This window comes from Passer montanus, unplaced genomic scaffold, assembly GCF_014805655.1.
Source record: "Passer montanus isolate IOZ18808 unplaced genomic scaffold, ASM1480565v1 scaffold14, whole genome shotgun sequence".
NCBI lineage: Eukaryota > Metazoa > Chordata > Aves > Passeriformes > Passeridae > Passer > Passer montanus.
The window spans coordinates 9,385,112-9,400,937 of NW_024360941.1; the positions used below are offsets into that span (position 1 = coordinate 9,385,112).

The 15,826-nt window shown below is 37.0% G+C and overlaps 1 protein-coding gene across 4 annotated transcripts in view; it reads right to left on the bottom strand.

Moving 5' to 3' along the window:
- Positions 1-15,826, bottom strand: part of VEGFC (vascular endothelial growth factor C) — a 67,867-nt gene that overhangs the window by 23,080 nt on the left and 28,961 nt on the right. The window contains exon 1 of one of the 4 annotated variants that reach the window (XM_039700273.1): positions 1,806-1,917. The exons of the other annotated variants lie outside the window; for them this stretch is intronic. The gene's annotated coding sequence lies outside the window, so the exon portion shown is untranslated. Of the gene's footprint in view, positions 1-1,805; positions 1,918-15,826 lie in introns of those variants that run through there. 4 annotated transcript variants of the gene reach the window in all.

Sequence of the window (15,826 nt, forward strand, 5' to 3'; positions counted from 1 at the left end):
TCATCCTCGGCTTATACTATTTAATATTGCTCCTCCTGTTTATAAGTATTTAGGCTGAGGTAGCAGGTAATGGGAAATTAATTTTATGCATGCCAGCATTTTTAGAGCAATATTTTATTTAGATATTCTTACACAATGCTGGAATATATATCCATGTTTATAGATTTGCACAAAGGTACTTACGTTAAGTCCTTTAGTCAAACATTTAGCTGCTGCTGAGGTTCTGAACCATGCTTCTTGGCTGGTACTTATTCTTCAAGTACCTGCATTCCTCAGTGGTTCTCAACCTTCACTAAAAATATGCCAGTACTTTCATATATTCAATGGGAATTACTTATGAAAATACCCTTTTTCTAATCTGAGTTCCCTGGGAAGCAGAGAGAAAAGAAAAAAAAAAATTCTAGTTGCTTTCTAGAGCAACTCTGCAGGCTGCTCCCTGATTGCTTTAGAAACTCATTTTGGACAGCTTGCTCTCACAGATTTTTACAAACTTGGCCAATCAATACCATTCCCGACTATAACAGTTTTCAGAACAAGGATTTGTGGCACCTCAGCTAGACTCTTTTTTGGAAGAAATTTCACAACTAGATTATAGTAACAGGAAAGCTTGTTCTCACACACTTCAGCCTGATCTTTTGAAAAAGGTCAAAGGCTACAAGTATGTGGGATAACTCTTTGCTAAGTGCAGCTTCATCTGCATTGTTTGATTGATTCTAAGGCTTGTACTGAAGCTTCCAGCTAGCACTACAGATAGATTTGGAATCAATAAGGATTTGGATTATTGCTGCTGAAAGGCTTACATCTGATTAAATCTTGGAGACATCAGGCAGTGCAATCTGTACCAGATGAGATTTGTGTATTACTCTCTTGGTCATGAGCAGTTCCAGTGACCAGTGGTGACAATGTGTGCAGCGCCATGCACGACCAGATGCACGACCAGAAGAAAGGGGAAGCCTTTTGCAAGTAAAAAACATTTGTAAAGTGAAAAAAAGGACAACACTGTGATGATTGCTGGGATATCAAGGTGATTAACAGACACAGAACCCTGCCGGAAAGGACACAGCTAATGGAAAGAGAATGCCAGCACCTTCTGCAACGCAGCCACTGCGGCCAGCAAGGTTCTGCTGCTGATTGCGTGCGCTGCGTCTATGAGACATCTGGGTGGCTGTCACATGGCAGCTCTCTAGAATTTGACACATTATAAAAACAATATGTTCATTTTGAATGCTTTTGAGCAACTTTTAACTAACATTGAAAAAAACGCAAAGCACACAATTCTGAAAAGAAAAACTTGCACTCATACTAGAAATCCTCCTCATTAAAAGATCTTATTCTCTCAGAAAAAGATAAAATGCCAGTTAAGCTTTTTTTTTATTAACATGGTCTGAATATTGCTGTTTTTTTAAAGTACTCTGTAACCTCTTGTTTTCCTTTCAGCAGTCACATGTATTCCATCAAAATCAGTACAACAGAATAAACTATCAGGCCTTTCAAAGAAGGTTGCTTATTCTCAATCTTTGCTTAGCTTTCACTGGCATTGTTTTTATTAACTACTATCATTAGCTTTGTCAAAAAAACCAAACAAATATAGAGTCTTTTTTTTGAAGAAAATTATTAACATGGTAGCACTGCAATGAGCTGCGATCTTGAGCAAGTGTAACACGGGCAGTGAGGATTAAAAACTTCCGCAGTATCAGCTGGAGAGTTACTAAGTGGAGAGGCAAGGGGTAAATTAATTTTAAATGAATTAAAATTAATTTTAATTGAATGCCAGCACATTCTGAGACACTGCTTGAGCACAGTACCTGCACTACATGAATACATCCCAGATCCTAATTAGTCAGTGAGTAGGAGTTCTGGCTGTGTATCAAGGGACTGGCTTCAAGAAGGCAGTAGGTAGTTTTTACGTCATGTTTTCTATTCTGTAGGTCAATCATTCATAAAAGAAGATTTCACTATGGGCAGAAATAATAAATTGCACATTTGTAAGAACATTTCTGAGTTATGCTGAATACATACGTTCTTACTGTGATGAGACTATTTAGTTTTCAATTCAACACCTTTGCTTATTCCTGCATTTTTGAAAAAACGCAGTCATTTATAGGAAGAAAAGATTACATGAACACACCGTGCCTCATTGTTGAATAATTTCTCTCATTACTAAGTAACTTGGCCTTTTCACCAAGTTTTTAAAATCACTATTTGAAACACAGAAAATATAATTAATCCATAGTCTAAATATTTAGCAACAGGTCACAGAAATTTCATGAAGTAGTGATACCTTTAAAATGGTTCATAAAACAAATAATTTCACAGGCCATGAAACTACATCATTGAATTTCAAAGACAAACTTGAACTTTATTCCTAAACAAATGCCTTAATCTAAAAGAACATGATTTCTGTTTTGTTAAACAAATCTTGCACAGTTTACAGATCTGTACAGAAATATTAATTACAAGACCACCTACTTTGCCACTATTTAAAAAAATATTCCAGCCATAAACACAGCACACTACTTAAAATTCAACAAAAAACTAAAGAAAAGTGAGCAAGTATAACACAGCAATTCTATTTAAAAAGTCTTAGTTTTAAATTATTACAAACAGGTTTTCTATATATGAAAGAGGAAACAAAGGGGCTCAGAAACCTGTGCATTTTATTTCATTGTAGAGTTTCTAAGTATATGCCATTAAAATTGCATTATTATTGGTTTATGCTATTTAGCATAATGTTTTTTCAGTTAATTTGGCACAAGTCTATTTAACAAGCCAAAGTGACACACCAGACTAACATATCAGAAAGACTTTGGAAATGAAGGTATTAAATTGTGAGATTTCATTAATAATAAAATAGTACCAGAAGAAGCTTTTATTTTTGTTATCAAGTTATTACTTAAATATTTTATGTAAAGGATCTTTGCTAATCCAGGCAAAAAGAAAGAGAACACCTGAATTTTTTTAGCCTGAGTAGTTACACAGTTCAGAGGATCGGCTACCCACACCCTGCTTGTGCCTAACCTGATAATTTGTGTTGGAAATTTGTTCTGCTCTGAAGTCTGTGTGAAACATCCTTTGGACCACAATTTGACACCTGTTCCAGGTAAGTTATGCACAGACAAACCCATTTGTTTAGACATTGAGCCTATAATACTCTTTTTTTTTTCTTTTTGCTTTCCCTGATTGGCTAACTTCATTGCAAACTATAGCATAAAAATCAGTAGTTCTGTGGAGCTGTCACACCTGCTCTGAACAATGGGAAGAAAAAATAAAAATAAGAAACAACAAGGATCTTTGATCACAGAAAGAGAAATCATGTGTTTGTATCACTAAAGGAGAAAGCTTACTGTACCATGTAAAACCTGTCAGGTATTAAGAGATTTGCCAGCAAGGCATGAGAGATAGGGAAAGGCAAATGAAACCCTGAGAATGGCAAATCCAAGAACTAAATTGAGACTTGGTCACAATTCCCTTTCATGCAACTAAATCAGGAGAAATGTATGTTGCCCATTATTTTTGGCTTAAATTATTCTGAATAGCGTATTGTACAGCAATGTTACTTAAAAAGGATCAGGGAACATCAGCAGTATTAAAACAGATCCTAATTTACACTGACAGGACATAGAGTAATCCAATGCTGAACACAGTATGCTAGCAGAAGAGTTTCTGAATGAGGCTTGACTGCAGAATGAAGTTATTGCAAAAAGTATGCCCTGAGGAATCAACATACATTGAATGGCAAGAAGACATATAACCCCTGATGGAAGATACAATGTTGCATCTTGAAATGCATCATAATTGCCATTAGTTGAAACTTGTCCTATACCACCTTGCTGAGCTTCCTCCATTCTTATCCAGGCCCAGAAACTAATGAAAAATAAAACAGATTTATATGGATTATATATATTGAAAGGAGGCATACAGAGAGAGCGGGAGAAAGGGAGAAAGAGGCTGTAGTTATAAGATGTAAGGAAGATGTTTAAAATTAAGCTAAGCATAGGCATAAACTTTACTGTTACATTGAAATATATACTCAGGTTAATCTTTTTATCTGCTCTTAGAAGTAAACAATTTTTTAATTTAAAACTGGGTTTGTGTCATTGCATTTTGTAGTTACTTGGTCATACATTCTTGAACAGAAAAACTTTAGGGAAAGAAACCCAGTCAGGTTTGTGACATGAAAACAGGAATGGGAGAAGAGATAAGCGAGTAAAAGTGGGTTAGTACTATCACTGTGTAACACCCAGTCTCCAGCTTGGAGCACTCTGAGATTTTATTCTTTAGCAGTAAAGGTTCACATCTTGAATTGACAGATTCTGATACAGAAACTAGCAAAAAAGCCATCAAAAGGCTCTTGACTTTCTGAAAAAAAAAGATCCTATCACTTTCATTATCTTCAAAACCAAAGGTTCTAGAGGTTTTCTTAGATTTTAGTAGGAGAAGGTGTCAAAGCAGGAGAACTTATGCAGAGAGAAATTTCAAGTTCTCCAGCACTGCTGTCAACCTTTCAGGAATTGCTTTTTGAAGCATATGAAACTACTTCCAAAAGACAATCTGCAGAGATTACTTATAATGGTTTTTATATAAAGTCATGATGGAATTATGTGCACACAAAAATAATGCAGTAGAAGAATTCTTTTGACTTTTTTCCCCAGTAGCTTATTGCACACCACAAAGCACACACATGTATTTACAGGATTGCGGTCCTGGACACTGGAATTTTGGACACACACTTAGTAATACCAAGAGCCCATTGTAGTCACTGAGGTCACCATTTACAGGACCAGACCATGAAACAACTTCTGTTTGTTCTTGCATGTTTCTAACATTTCTTTTACTGAGAACTGCAATTTCCTCAATGCTTTAAGAGCAGCTCTTTTCAAACAAAGTAGATTCAGACACAAGGAACACGTCTCATTAGAGTAACTGGCAGTGAGAATGACATTTCTGGTATGCTGAATTAAATTTTGCATCAAAAGAAAGCATTTTGTTGATTTTCAAATTTATTTGAACTAGGATCACAAAAGAAGGAAAAACATAAATGAATTAATTTTAAGGACATTTTGTTTCATACTGAAATAGTTCTAAAACAATTTGGAGAGCAATTACTAATTTAACTTTATAAACATGTATGGCAAACGCTATTAGATATTTTTATTAATTTAACTAAAGGCTATTTCTGATACCCCACACAATAATCTCCATGCTCCCTTACATTTAAGAAAAGTCAAATAGCTTCACCTCAATTATAAGTGCCAAAACTTGAGCAGTATCTACTAAATTCCTGTATTTTCCTGAGAAGGAAAGGAACAAAGAACACAGAACTTGCTGTTTCAAAAGACTTAGATTATAGAAGTGTTGTCTTAATATGTCTCTTTGCAATTATTTGCATTTGTCATTTGGATCCATTAGAACTTAAACTATGGCATAATTGTATTTCTTTTTTGAGCTGTCATTAAAATTGACTGTGCCTTTAAACAAATGTGCCCAGATGCTCCGGGTACAGCTAATCACAGGCACAAAGGCCCAGTCAAGGTCAGGCTGCAACTTTGTCTCTAATTGCCTGGTTATACATTCCTTGTTCACGCAAATCTTCTACTGACTTCAATGGGATTTTTGTTTAGTGAGGATTACAGGATTCAGCCTCCTAGCTTAACTACTGCATCTATACATCGCTGTGTGCAGTATACTCCAGTCCCTACAGTTACAGTATCTGTAGTTTTACCAGCCCTAAATACCATGTTGAGCTTTTTAAGACTTTTTCCATTCCAAAGCCCTAAAATGCAGTTTCTGTTTTTAATCCTTTTCCTTTTTTTGGCTCTTCCATAGTCAACACTATTGGACTTTAAAAAATAGTTACCTGGAATCTCATCTTTGTCTTACTGCTGCTATAATTTTCATTTCAAACATTCTAATTTGCTTTCTAAACCTACTGACATAACTACTAGATCAGCCATTCTGCTAAAACACAAAGACACTATGTTTCCTACTCAGTTACATTTCAGGTCCTTATTAAAGCAATCGGGTGATTTTGACATGATCTTACAAATGCCCATAATAGCTTTTGTTAACTTCTCCAAACATTTTTGCTTGCCACAGCATGTTTGTATTATTAATTCCCAATTTTTTTTTTACATGTTTACATCAGGTTGCCTTGCAGTCTTCCTAGTTTACCCCACAACATATGTTGATGAAACATTTTTCCATCATTATGCAAACACTACAATCTAGACAAAGTGCATGCCATCATTTTTTATCAGACCAGCTGTACAACTGAAAGACAAGGGTGTTTCTATGTTGTCAGTTCAGGCCTGTTGGTCTCTTCCTCATCCAAACTGAACACATGAGGAAACGCAGACACAGCTGACAAGACAGTTCACTCCAGCGCCTGATTCTAACAGCACAAAACAAAACACCATGAGCTTGTCCCCAGAACATCCCAGCTGCTCTAGCAACAAACGTGCCCTTTTGTCACCTCCTGGGGCATGCAACCTGCAGTATCACACTACACTAAAACCTTATCAAGCAGCTGAAGGTTTTGAAGCACTTTGACGATTTAAAATCAAAACTTTGACGATTTAAAATCAAAAAACCAAGTTTCTCTGAACGGATGGACCCTCCAAAGCAAGAAAAACAGTAATTATGTCTCAGAGACATTAAACAGGAGCTGGGGGTACTTGCAAAAATAGTATGCCAAGTGTGTGTGCTTATCCTGCTCTGGGCAACATTGACATTGGGTGGATCCATAATCAAGGGGCCTGAGGGCTCAAGTTTGCTCTCTACTACACTACAATCCACAAAGCTCACCTAGATGCAGCCTTTCCTTCTTTAAGAAATGCCATGAACATGAGATACATCTGGTGCTACCCTTGTCAAAACCTTGATTAACTCCTAACACCTCCCAAAGTAAAACCTGGCACACGGACTCCCTGGGAAGTGAAAACAGATCAGTGAAACGACAGGACAGCACACATAATTTACAGCTCTGTAACTTCCCCATGCAAGTCATACCACAAGGAAGCCAAGCAGCTTCAGACGGCTACAGTTTAGTCTAATCAAATTTATTTATACATGTGAAATCCTTGTTGCATTTGTGTATTTACCAAATGAGGTTTAACTAGAAAATGGGCTAGTCTCCATATCCCTCCCCAAGCAAGGTCTTTGTGGAAATGTAGCTACCTCAAGCTCTCTGACCCCTGGATTCTAAACTGTCTGCTGGATTTAAGAAGAAAGCATTAATTCTGGAAGACTTTATACATCACAAACTTAGCCTTTGTCACTGCAAACACTTCAAGCAAAATACCAAAAATAACCCAAGCAAAGATGTCCGGGTAGAAAGTCAAGTACTTACTGGTCTTGCCATAGGAAACCGTTACCTCTGAACTCTCTCACACTTGTAATCCTACCTCAGGTCATGCTATTTATACTCGTGTTCTCACTGATATTGTCTGCATTTTTGCTGCACAACAGTTTTGATATAGATGAAGAAAAATGAAATCTTATGTTATAGAAACACATGCCTCCTTAATGTATTCTCAAGAAAAAGTTGAACTATTTTTTTTTTCTATTGATTAGAATGATGCGCTGGTGAGCACTCAATATTTTTATGTTAAACATTTAGATTTTTAAACCTATAGACTTTGTTTCTACCCAGGCCCATGGTCTTTAGCTCATGTGGGTCTTTGGGTAACTTCAAATGTTTCTGCTAGCCCCAATTCTAAATATTAATTTCTGCCTTCTGAGCAATATGTCAACTGTGAGCCACAGGCTGAGAAACTGAGTTCACTGATTTTTGTCTTATGAGAGGCCAATACTCCAACATGCTTTTAATAGCACTTTACTGTAATTTGAACAAAATTTCTTGAGCAGCAGATAAAAGATGAAGAATTGCTTACATGAGGATCAGAAGCATAAACTGAAGTGACACACTGGGTAAAGCATATTAATTTAGTTAAAAAGTCTCTAGTGAGTTGCAAGCAGCAGCAAATATATAATAACTGCTCAAGGTTTGCAGTTTCTGTGACATCACTATGGGAGTGATAAGAATACTATTTAATGGCATCCACTTTCAAGGTAACCTTATGTTCCAATAGAGTTCGAAGCAGTCACTGCCAAATGACATACAAACTGGTATTTTTCATGCTTGAAAGGCACATGCTAGTCAGAAGATTTTATCAGCTATTTACTTTAAATGCAAAAGAGCACTTAACTCCCACTGACAAAAAAGGGATGCAAATTCAGTAAGTTTAGGACATTGCTACAGTCAGCAGGTGCTAGCCCCATATGCAGAAACAGTAGCTGACTTCTGGGGCTCGAGCCTGACCATTGTACTCTTTTTGCCCTGGCATATACTGTTGCAGAAAAGAGCACAGCTAATTTCCAGATGAGGTACAGATCAGCCTGTGGGCTTTGCATAAGGACTTCTTAGTGTTCTTCAGTATCATATCTTCATCACTCTGTCCCATCAAATAAGGGAGGCTGGATAACCCAGCAGAGAGATGAAGTTCAAAGTCTAGACTGCTGTAATTTAAATAAAAGACATGTTAACTCACTATCCTCTCTGTAAGCAACATGAAGCACACTCATGGAGAGTATGAATTAGAACCGGACAATCCAAATTTTGGAAGGTAACAAAGTGCATGTTACCCAGCCAATAAGTGCATGTTTTCACACTGAACTCAAAACCATGTCTTTTCTCTGAATTGAAATTCTTTTGTGTGTTATTTTGACCTTCTTTCAGTAAAGCCTGCACTAAGTCATGGTACTTTGCAGCCTGACGTCAGAACAGAAAACAATTCTCTGAAGTGTCCAGATACATACCTTCCATTCTCAGCCTTTTTCAGATTTTCAACAAATACTCAGCATTTAAGGATGGATCCCTATTCTCTGCAACCACATGTGGCTGGCTTCCTGAGCTCAGTGCCAACATTTCCTTAGAGCATTCCTTGCATGAGCTGCCTAAAACTTCTCACCACCATTCTTAAAACCTAATGACATGCACTGAAGTCTCCCAGTTCCGACTGTCAGTCAAAAGCTATTTGTGCTTACTGATTCTGCCCACAGATAGACTCCAGCTCCAGACTCAGCACCCTTCTTAGGGTAAGGCTAAGTGATCCTTCTTAGGGCTAAACACACGTGAATGTAGTTCTGAAGAGCACATGGATATTCCTTGTATGAACAGCAACATTTCACAATACTCACAATACTCCGTACAAAATTAGTACAAAAGCACACAGTAATCACTTCAGTACAAAATCACACAGAAACTGCAGCAAACACATGGAAAAAGGAGCAATAAGTCTTCAGTTCCTAGAGCTTTGCCCAGTGCCAGCACGCACTAAAGCCCCATGTGAATTCATTGAGATAGCCATGTCAGGCAAACATTGCTAGCAGGCAGAATTATACCTATTTAGCAGTACCTCCAAATTTAAAGCCAAAGAACTTCTGGGAAAAACAAACAGAAAGCAGTCTTTAACTGACTATACCAATACACTTCCTGACAAAAGGCCTTACATCTGCTAATAAAAGGTAGAAGTTACACTTGGTATCATATCCTGAATCAGAAGGTATAGTATATCAAAAACATGTTGACTTGCCATTATATTTGAAGTGATTGCCTCAGGATTTATACTTAATCTGGTTTTTAGAAAGCATGAGCTATTCTAGACAGAAACAGATGTCAGAAAAAGCCCTGTCAGACAGAAAATATGGCATGTTATTCCAAAAAAAGGCTTATGATTTTTTTCAAATAAAAATTAAAAAGATAATGCAATATAGTCAAATCCAGCAAAGGTATAAATGGCACATAGTTATATGTGTGTTCTTTCATGACTTCAGATTTATGACAGGTATATTAGTGACTCCAAATTTCATGATTTAGATATATTACTGGGTCACATGGCAGTATTTTTGATAAGCAAGGGAAGAGTTAAAAACTTGGAAATATAATTTTCATTTAAAAATCTCTCAGATTTATAAGCCGGGTCAGGAGGGGGAGAATGTGTGTGGGTTTTTTATTGGGAGGGGGTTTCTTTCTTTTTTTCTCGTTTTGTTTGCTTTCTTATGGCAAACTAATACTCATTACTTTCTAAACCTCCTAGAATAACAGATTGGAAAGGTCCCCAATAGCCATCTATTCAACATCCAACCAAACTTCCAAAGACAAAAAAATTCAGTGCCTCTACAAAACTAGTTCTATTGCTTAATCATCCCCATAGAAAATATATTTTCCTTCTTATATCCTTTGGAAGCCTCTCTTGCTTCAAAATATGATCATTGTCTCTTGTTCTAAGCCTGTGCAACTCAGTGAAAAGCCTGCTTCCATATCTGAATTAACCTGTAAGTGGAAGACCACTATTTGGTCCAGGCCTCTCAGACCCTTCTCACAGGGCAGATGTTCTAGCCCATCTTGATTATTCCAATGTTCCACATGTGGTTTAGCAGTCAAGTAGAAGACAACCACTTTGCTCAATTTACTGGCCATACTCCTCTTGAGGGAGCCCAGGACACTGTCAGCATGCATGGCTGGCAGGGCATAATGGCTGACGTTCAGCTTCCACCAGGAACCCTTAGTCCTTTCCCACAGAGCTGCTTCCCAACCATTGAGCCTCAGCTTCTATCGTTGCAAGGAGCTCTTCAATTCCAAGTTAAAGGCTTGCATTTGTCTTTATTGAATTTCATCAGATTGCAGTCAGTCCATTTTTCCAGTGTACCTGAGTCCCTCTGAATGGCAAACCTGTAAAGAAGTCTGTCAGTTTCACTGCCTCCACACCTCCAGTTTGCCTCTATACAAAAACCATATGAAGGTGTGCTCTGTCTCACCAGCATGTACCCTCTTCTGGAACTCTCAAAGATACAAAAACATGGTTAGAGCACAGTAACACCAAGATTGTGGGTTTGATCCCTGTATGGGTCATTCACTTAAGAGCTGGACTCAATCCTTGTGGGTCCCTTCCAATTCAGAATAACATGTGAATCTGTGACTGTAGTAAAACAGGACAAATCCCAGGAGAAGGCTCTCATCCACAAACCTAATAATTTCATCAGAAAATGTGATCAGATTTGTCAAGCATGATTTACCCTTGGCATTCACAGTCTGACTCCAAAAATATCCCATTTACCAGTTCTCTAAATAAACCCAAAGTTGGCTCTTTTCAAGGGCAAGAAGATACTCAGCTACTTGAATTCCTCACATGAGCTTCAGCAATTCATGGTTGCTACAAGCCAAGACTGTCTTTGATTATTGCCTTCTTGGCCAGATCTTAATTTGTGAAGACTGTCTCATTCGGATACATTGCACCCTCATTAGCGTCATTTTGACAGTCTCCAGAAACATTCTGGGCTGCTTTTATGCATTGCCCTTCCAGCAGGCAGGAGGGAGGCTAAAGTCTATCCCAAGAACAAGGATCTCAGAGTTGCTTAAATATGATATTGTCCTATTCCCATACTAAACAAGTGATCCCTAAAATACGCTCACCGTTATGTCACCCATACCAGCCGCTCCCCCGATCTTGATCAACCCATCCACTCAAACTGCTTCTATTTGCAAAGGAAAACCCCCATGCTTTTCTTCCCTGCTAGTCTTCCTACACTCATTCATCATAGTTGCTCCAACAATGCCTTATTGATGGGTCTGCATGCAGAGGTCTGTCTCCTCCTGATTGATTCCTATGCTGTGTGCATCTCTCTGCAGGCAATTCTTCCCTGACAGTCTATAAACCAGAAGATTTATGTTTTGCTTTGGAGTTTTCTTCCTCAGATTTGACCATCTGTGGATAGTACTTTTCTGTCTGTCATCCAAATTTTGCTTGTTTTCTTCCAATAATTTTTTCTTCTCTTTAAAATCCGTGTCCATCCCTCTCAACTGCAGTAACAAAACATTAATTAAAAAGTGCGTACAGACAATCTCACAAAATTTGTCTGTCACAGCTGTCACACTTTCAAATTAGCTCTGATACTTTGGGAGAAGCTGTACTGCTGTAAGTTAAAATAATGAAAAAGCCATAGAAGTCTATGCAATAACATGTTCAGTCCGAATCACATATGTAGGCAATGGGAGGAAAGGATTTATCCTAGCCAAACAAGGATAAAAATCTCATTTCACACAGTGAGTTTAAAGACCAGAACAGAACACTGAAAATATTATCTGGAACCGAGCAAACAGCCACATAAGTACAGCTATCCTGCACTGGTACTCCAACCACCTCCTTTAAAAGTTACCCTAGGAATACCTACAGATTGCAGTACTGAGACTGCCTAACTCGATTTCATTTGGCACAGGATACACTCTGGATCAGAATGCAGGCACCGTAGCTGGGAGTTGCAGTGACTCTCTTAATGGACAAGAGGCCTCGACAGAAAACATCTCCTAAGGCAAAAAATCAGCAGGGCCTCAGTTCTGCTGAGGATACTGACCAGCAAGACATTGAAACATTAATCAACAGCGAGGATCACCAGCCTCGCATCTTGAACTACAGTTCTACTTCCTTGGCTAAGCCTGCAGAAGAGCTTTAGAGAACAATAATACAGGCTCATTAAAGGCTACAATTTATAAGAAGTGTATGCAGTTTCTCTTCCAGCAAAGTAAACTGACTGATGGTAACAATATTTGTTTAGCAAATAGAGGTCACTTAAAAAACCAAGATGTTATTGACCCCTACAGTTAGTTCAAAAAACTTCTGAATTGTGTGTCTATTCCTCCTTTCATCGTGCTGGGAAAAAAAAAAAAGTTAATGTTGACTACTGAATGAAAACTCTACCAAACAACTCTCACTGATGGGTTACTGTTATAATATTGTAAAAAAATTTAGACCACTTGCAGTTCCTCCTAAATAAAATACTCACAATTCAAACTTCCAGTTAAGAATCTTCTTTCATCCAGACTTAATTCTGAGCACATCCATTTAGAATTAAATCAAGGAGATAATCTCGAAGGTAAAATAAGTGATATAAATATTTGTAGGGCTGGAGTACAGCTTAGCTTTTTTCAAAAATAAATTTAAAATGAAAGCTTTCTATTACTAGGTTGCTACTCCTATATTTATACGGAGTCTTAAACAACACCATGTAACTTTTAAGTATAACTTCCTATATATTGCTTGGTTAGAGAAACTTTTTTCAGAAGCTGATCATCGCAAAGAAAATGGCATAGAAAAACCAAAAATGCAGGACCAAAAGAGGCTGTGTTCCTCACTGTTCCATGAAGGCTTTTTTTCAAAATGCAGACAAAATAAGTTGTGTACATTATAAAATTGCTAGACTAAAATCAAAATTGTGTCTCTACTAGGTTCTGCTCATTTTTACACTTGGAATGAAAAGGTAGCCCAACCCCTTTGCCAGAAGTGCCTTTAAATAACTGAAGGAGCCATTCTATCTTTCTGGCTGTTGTGACCAGAGCTACACTGATTTTAGTGGAGTTGAGACTATTAACAGCAGCTGAAGATCTGGTCTTCCAATTTAAATTCTGTCTTGACTTTGAGTAATTCTGTTGAGGTCACTAGAACAGGGTTACTCAGGACATAAATTTGCCCCAAGGGCTTTTGTTGCCCGAGATATATTTATATTACATTAATGTATAAACAGAAAATGCCTAGCAAGTTCCAGTAAAGCAATTAATGTAATTAGTTTGTAACTTGTGCTCAAGTCTCTCAGGGGTTACTGAGGGTCAAATTAGGGAAACACATTTCTGAAAAGCACAGGTCCTAAAATAACAAAGTTTCATTTGACATCCCTAAGTGATAGCATCCCTGTATTTTGACTTCTAATAATCTTTTTAAAGAGTAAACATATGCAAACTAAAGAATAAAATACATCTGAAATGTTGGAATGTCAAACTATAATTTTGTGTGCTTCCAGAAATAAAAATGCTTTAGTTTCTACTTAGTTTCTAATTTCTATTTAAACTTCAGAACATTATAAATATACAAATAACAAGAAATGTAACATTTTTCATATATTCTAAAACTGAAAAATTCAGGAGGAAACAAAAAGTAAGTATTGTCCACTTTTTACTATCTGCAACCTCTCCTTATATGGAGTTTAAGGTTCAGTAAAACTTGCACCATATGAAGCACACATAAGTTAGCAGGATTGGGGCTAAACATTAAATATCAGTGGACTACAGCAAGCTGTTTAAGCAAACTGATGCCACTTGTCATACATATGAACCAAGTAGCAGTGTCTTTTACAAGCAGCAGCATGGTTTCATTGAAAAAGGCAAAACCTGAAGGTTGAGAAACACTATAAGACACTCATTATCTATAACAATGTTAGGGAGAATACTTTTTTTAATTAACTAAACCTGTCTGAGAACCCTAAACAGCCACTAAAATATAATTAAAATGAACTATCAAAGGTCACCATGGACCATTTGTTCATTTGGATAACAGAGGCAGATACCAGACGTTGATAACTCTCATTTATTGAATTTATTAACAAGCTGCAGGAATGTGCTTGTTGCATTACATGACTATGCATATTGAACAAATATTTTATTTCAAATTTACTTTCTTCCATCTTACACAGTTCACAACCCTTTACACTATGCAAACACAACATTTTATTTTTAGATCCTATTATGTCACATATGACATTTATCAACGTATCAATTAGTTACAGAAAACTGAAAAGAAAGAGTATGGAAATGAAGTCTCCTTAAGGGCTAAAAAGACCACATAAATCGTGGGTTTACAACAACTACTTGTAGCACGTAGTTCACTAGATTTATCTGACAGTACATCAAAACCCTGAATTTTTTCATGCCAAATATGTAAATCTGTTATTTAACAGTTGCTAACAAAGCAGGAACTTTCAAAGTGGAGATAAAAAGGAACAGAATAGGCAAGTCTGTTTGATGCTTCCATATACAGCTAAAGTACCAAGGGATGTGAGCAGCCAAAACCACATCAGCTTTAATGGAGAAAGACAGAAACACGTATTTCTGAAGCTTGGGCAAAAATGGAAAAATGCTTTTGATCTAGCTCATGAAGGATAACAAACCCTGACAATACACATTTGGGATGCTGCTCTCAGGTTCCATTATACTATTATAGTGCAATGTTTCTAATTTGTTTTTGTAGATATATTTCTAATTTGCAACTGCAAATACAAAGTCCTTTGAATTAAAAAGGAATTCAAGCAAGTCAGATAGTTCACACTGAAATAAAAAGAAATATTGTTTCTGATTTACAGAGAAGTAACAGCTGGCACTTATTATGTCTATGTACTACATCAATCACCAAAAACACAAACTCCAATAAATCTACCTTATGTCCTTATAAATATAAAGCTGTTTTTCCTTTCCTAGACCAGATTGCTAGCTTATGTAAAGTGGCACAGCTCTAAATCCAGCCCTCTATCTTCTAATCAGTTTAAATTATATACCAGACACAAATTTATCTATGGGGGTGGATTTTGGTCTTGTTGTTGTTGTTGTTTTATGGGGTTTTTGTTTGTTTCTTTTTTTTTTTATTTTTTTAACCAAGTGATTAAATTCCACAAAGAACATGAGACATGGTACCAGTAAGTAAATCAGAGTATCAGCAAGTACTGTTGGGGTTTTTTTTTCCAAGCTCTATCTGCAATAGATGCCAATATGTGCATCATGATCTCTACTACAGCATGTGTAGTTTTTAAACAGACAATCCACTGCAACTGGATAGTGACAAGAATAAAAAGAATAAAGGCAGTGGAAAGAACGCTAACCACAGAAAGATGAGTAGGACTTGGCCTCTCACGATCCGACCACCCAATGTATGGGACATTAGTGCTGAGAAACAAACGTGCTTTAACTGTCCCATCTGACACAGAAAGAATGAAGCAGAACAGATTG